This window comes from Vitis riparia, unplaced genomic scaffold, assembly GCF_004353265.1.
Source record: "Vitis riparia cultivar Riparia Gloire de Montpellier isolate 1030 unplaced genomic scaffold, EGFV_Vit.rip_1.0 scaffold544_pilon_pilon, whole genome shotgun sequence".
NCBI classification, from domain to species: Eukaryota; Viridiplantae; Streptophyta; class Magnoliopsida; order Vitales; family Vitaceae; genus Vitis; species Vitis riparia.
Window position 1 is genome coordinate 175979 of NW_023269699.1, and position 5768 is coordinate 181746.

The following is a 5768-nucleotide window of genomic DNA, read 5'->3' on the forward strand; positions in this document are numbered from 1 at the left end:
ATAGTTACCATGGTCATCAGGACAATCCTAATGAATTCAGATCAATGAGGGACCGCATGCATCCACCTCATATGAGTGCACCATCATGTATAGTGCCCCCTACAGAGCAGCTAGTGATCAGACCACATATTGCTCCACTTCTACCAACTTTCCATGGAATGGAAAGTGAGAATCCCTATGCACATATCAAGAAATTTGAAGATGTTTGTAATACATTCCAAGAGGGAGGAGCTTCAATCGACTTGATGAGACTTAAGCTATTTCCTTTTACTTTAAAGGATAAGGCCAAGATTTGGCTTAATTCTTTAAGGCCAAGGAGTATCCGTACTTGGACTGATTTACAAGCTGAATTCCTTAAAAAGTTTTTTCCTACTCACAGAACAAATGGCTTGAAAAGGAAAATTTCAAACTTCTCAGCTAAGGAGAATGAGAAATTCTATGAGTGTTGGGAAAGATACATGGAAGCCATCAATGCTTGTCCTCACCATGGTTTTGATACATGGTTGTTGGTGAGTTATTTCTATGATGGGATGTCTTCCTCAATGAAACAACTCCTCGAGACAATGTGTTGAGGAGATTTCATGAGTAAGAATCCAGAGGAGGCTATGGATTTCTTGAGTTATGTGGCTGAAGTCTCAAGGGGATGGGATGAACCGAACAAAGGAGAAGTGGGAAAGATGAAGTCTCAACCAAATGCTTTTCATGCTAAGGGATGTACACCTTGAATGAATATGTTGACATGAAAGCAAAATTTGCAGCTATGACAAGAAGATTGGAGGAGCTAGAACTGAAAAAGATGCATGAAGTGCAAGCTGTTGCTAAAACACCAGTGCAAGTAAAGCCATGTTTTATTTGTCAATCTTATGAACACTTGGTGGAGGAGTGCCCTACAATTCCAGTTGCTAGAGAAATGTTTGGAGATCAAGCAAATGTCATTGGACAATTCAAGCCCAATAGCAATGCTTTGTATGGAAATAGTTACAACTCAAGTTGGAGGAATCATTCAAATTTTTCATGGAAGCCAAGAGCACCTCAGTACCAACAGTCAGCTCAACCATCTCAACAAGCTTTAATTCTTGAACAAGTAATAGTGAATCTCAGCAAGGTTGTGAGAGATTTTGTGGGAGACCAAAAATCCATCAATGCTCAACTCAGTCAAAGAATTGACAGCGTAGAGAATACTTTGAATAAAAGGATGGATGGGATGCAAAATGACTTATCTCAGAAGATAGATAATCTCCAATACTCAATCTCAAGGCTCACTAACTTGAACACAGTGCAAGAGAAGGGTAGATTTCCGTCTCAACCTCACCAAAACCCCAAGGGTATCCATGAAGTGGAAACTCATAAGGGAGAATCTTCATAGGTGAGAGATGTTAAAGCCTTGATCACTCTAAGGAGTGGTAAAAAGGTTGAGTCACCAACACCCAAGCCACATGTTGAAGAGGAAGAAGAAGAAAAGACAAAGAAGAGGGAGGAAATGAAAGGAAAGAAGAAAGATATCAGTGAAGGGAAAGAGGACCATGATTCAACAGTGAATGCAAATCTGGAGAAAGAGCTTATTAAGGAAGAAATGATGAATAAACGCATCTCTCCACCTTTTCCTCAAGCTTTGCATGGGAAAAAGGGGATAAAAAATGCATAAGAAATCCTTGAAGTATCAAGACAAGTGAAAGTCAATATTCCATTGCTGGATATGATTAAGCAAGTTCCAACATATGCAAAATTCCTAAAGGACCTGTGTACTATCAAAAGAGGGTTGATGATTACTACTCAAAAAGTGTTATTTCATAGCTTGTAATTAACTCTTTTAAACACTGTTGAGTAGTAGTTATCACCTTTTAACCCAATTAACATATTAAGGACCCTTGCAATCAATTCTAATCAAATTGTGTTAAGTTTTGGTGTTTTGATAGCTTTTTTATCACCAAAGCAATTCGAGATTGAGGAGAGTTCTTTGGCATCCATGGCAAAGCAATGGAAAGCTCAAAAACATGAAGAACCGAAGCTTTGAAGTCCTTTGCCATAAGCAAATCCGGAATGCAAGGAGTGTGGGATCCTTCAGTCTTCCCTGCAAAAGATGTTCGGACAGGGCGTCCGAACACACCATCGGAGGGCGGCGGAACGAGGGCTATGGCAAGCTGTCGGAATGACGTAGCAAGGCTTGCTCACTTTAGTCAATGATCCAGACAACATATCCGGATAGGATATGCTATCGTCCGGGGTGTGATGATCGCGAGTGTCGTGTGCTTCTCCCTGAGGGAGTCCGGATAGGGGAGCGCACCGCGTGTCCTCTTGGGGAATCCGGATGGAGTTGCTCCGGATAGTAATGCGCGCTCCGTGTCATCAAAGGGAGGGGTCCCTACACCTTGTACACACAGACGGTCCCCCTTGCGATGCGCGGATATCTCATTCTCGGAATTCTGTCCGATCAGACATGTCTGAATCCTCTGATCGGATATTTCACATCTGGCACCTGAAGCCGGATGGGAGAGGAGGGCGTTTCAACTTCCCCGGTCAGACATGTCCGGATCCTCTGATAGCGCTCACCCGGAGAGTTTCGCAGCCATTTTGCACAGTGCCGCGGTGTTCTCCTGAAGCTTCCCGATATGTGCGACCGACATTTTGAGATATTTTGCTTTAGATATTTAATGTCTAAATCCCCAAACTCTCCTTGTAATCCACCTATCATAGGATTCCTTAGTCTTTAAGTAAGAAAAAATGGTGAATAACCTCTGATATATAATTTGTAATTTCCTTTACACGAGATCATCATGTAAGGAGAGAGAAAGCTTGTTCTAGGACGCATCCTTTGTACAGTTTTGCAAGAAAGTAAAATACAGAGCCTTTGCTCTACCTTACCTACTTGTTTTGATTATTTATATTCATTTAATTTTTCTTACTAGCCAAACAAGCTCTGAGGAAGTTTCCTCAGAGAATGAGTGGCTAGGCTTTTAGTTCCTTGGAGCTAAGGTTGCCGGGAAAGGTTCCAAGTGCAAGAATTTATAGCTTTGTGGTTTCAGCCATTAATGAAGAGAAAGTGTGTTCCTTTAATGATTTCTATGTTTTTAATTAACTTAAAATACCTTCAATTCACTTGAGCCAACACTTGGTATGGCAAGTGCTCTCCGTCCATGGAGATGTACTAGTTTACCTCTTGCATGCTTTTGGGAAGTGACTTGAAGGTAGGATTTTCTAGAATTGCCAACACTTGGTAAGCTTTTGGACTCCATGGAGATATCCATTAGTTATCTCTTGTGAGCTTGAGAAGGGAAGTCGAAAGTTAAAGATCACCTTGAATGGCAAATGCTAGGTGAGAGGCACGAGCCATTGCAAGTTGCATTAGTGAGAGGGAATTAGAGCTGAAATCCATTTAAAGGATACATCTATACAACACCGGTTAGAGAATTGACTATATGTTAATTCTCGAATGCGAGGAAATGAACCAAATGACCAGAGCTCTGTTTTTGCATAAGGAACCTCCCCTGTGAACCCAAACCTCGAAGGAATGTTTTTCTTCATAAGTAATTTCCATTACTTTCTTTTTAGTTAGCTTGAAACAAAACCTCGTTTAAACCAAAGTTTTTGTTTTATTTCTTACGCTAACCTTGAAATGAAAAAGCACCAATTTAACTTTGAATTGGTATCAGTTGTGAGTTGAAAACCTTTCCCAGTGAACGATCCTAGAGCCACTATGCTATATTAGCTAAAGCTATCCTAATGCATGGTGATATAGGTTATAAATTATGTTGATTACTCTCTCAATCAAAGAGCACCAGCTGGACGTGAATCAGTTGAGACACTAATTGGGAACGAATCAAATGACGCCACTGCCGGGGAAGGTGCCAACTTCACAGTGATATTATTTCTATATACACTTGTGGTTTTCATCACCAGTTTGGTGAGTTTTCTGTCATTTTACTAACTCTTTTAGTTGTTTCTTTTACTCGTTTATATTCTAGCATAGCTTTTAATTTAGTTTTAGTTAAGCGAACTCTTTTTTGTAGTTTTTCCTCTGTTTTTGTTTTTTTTAGTTACGGTTGATACTAGTTGTGTATGCCAAAGTGGATACGAGATAGTGGAGGAAGGCTTGTTAAACTTGAAACACCTCATAACAAGGAGTTGGAATTGAGCTTGAACATCATGGAAACTACACCTGAGGATCAGCATAGTCACCATGGTCATCAGGACAATCCCAATGAATTCAGATCAATGAGGGACCGCATGCATCCACCTCGTATGAGTGCACCATCATGTATAGTGCCCCCTACAGAGCAGCTAGTGATCAGACCCCATATTATGCCACTTCTACCAACTTTCCATGGAATGGAAAGTGAGAATCCCTATGCCCATATCAAGGAATTTGAAGATGTTTGTAATACATTCCGAGAAGGAGGAGCTTCAATCGACTTGATGAGGCTTAAATTATTTCCTTTTACTTTAAAGGATAAGGCCAAGATTTGACTTAATTCTTTAAGGCCAAGGAGTATCCGTACTTGGACTGATTTACAAGCTGAATTCCTCAAGAAGTTCTTTCCTACTCATAGAACAAATGGCTTGAAAAGGAAAATTTCAAACTTCTCAGCTAAAGAGAATGAGAAATTCTATGAATTTTGGGAATGATACATGGAAGCCATTAATGCTTGTCCTCACCATGACTTTGATACATGGCTGTTGGTGAGTTATTTCTATGATGGGGTGTCTTCCTCAATGATGCAACTCCTCAAAACAATGTGTGGAGGGGATTTCATGAGTAAGAATCCTGAGGAAGCTATGGATTTCTTGAGTTATGTAGCTGAAGTCTCAAGGGGATGGGATGAACCGCACAGAGGAGAAATGGGAAAGATGAAGTCTCAACCAAATGCTCTTCATGCTAAGGTTGTGATGTACACCTTGAATGAAGATGTTGATATGAAAGAAAAATTTACAGCTATGACAAGAAGAGTGGAGAAGCTAGAACTGAAAAAGATGCATGAAGTGCAAGTTGTTGCTGAAACACCAGTGCAAGTAAAGCCATGTTCTATTTGTCAATCTTATGAACACTTGGTGGAGGAGTGCCCTACAATTCCAGTTGCTAGAGAAATGTTTGGAGAACAAGCAAATGTCATTGGACAATTCAAGCCCAATAGCAATGCTTCGTATGGCAATACTTACAACTCAAGTTGGAGGAATCATCCAAATTTTTCATGGAAGCCAATAGCACCTCAGTACCAATAGCCGGCTCAACCATCTCAACCATCTCAACCATCCCAACAAGCTTCAAGTCTTGAACAAGCAATAGTGAATCTCAGCAAGGTTGTGGGAGATTTTGTTGGAGACCAAAAATCCATCAACTCTCAACTCTGTCAAAGAATTGATAGTGTAAAGAATACTTTGAATAAAAGGATGGATGGGATGCAAAATGACTTATCTCAGAAGATAGATAATCTTCAATACTCAATCTCAAGGTTCACTAATTTGAACACAGTGCAAGAGAAGGGTAGATTTCCTTCTCAACCTCACCAAAACCCCAAGGGTATCCACGAAGTGGAAACTCATGAGGGAGAATCTTCACAGGTGAGGGATGTTAAAGCCTTGATCACTCTAAGGAGTGGTAAAAAGGTTGAGTCACCAACACCCAAGCCATATGTTGAAGAGAAGGAAGAAGAAGGGACAAAGAAGAGGGAGGAAATGAAAGGAAAGAAGAAAGATATCAGTGAAGGGAAGGAGCACCGTGATTCAACAGTGAATGCAAATCCGGAGAAAGAACTTATTAAGGAAAGACTGAT

At 40.4% G+C, this 5768-nt stretch overlaps 1 non-coding gene across 1 annotated transcript; it reads right to left on the reverse strand.

Moving 5' to 3' along the window:
• Window positions 1–4554: 4554 nt before the first annotated feature.
• LOC117910037 lies at window positions 4555–4661 on the reverse strand. Its single transcript, XR_004650515.1, has one exon. It is a non-coding gene; the product is annotated as a small nucleolar RNA R71 (small nucleolar RNA).
• Window positions 4662–5768: the final 1107 nt, after the last annotated feature.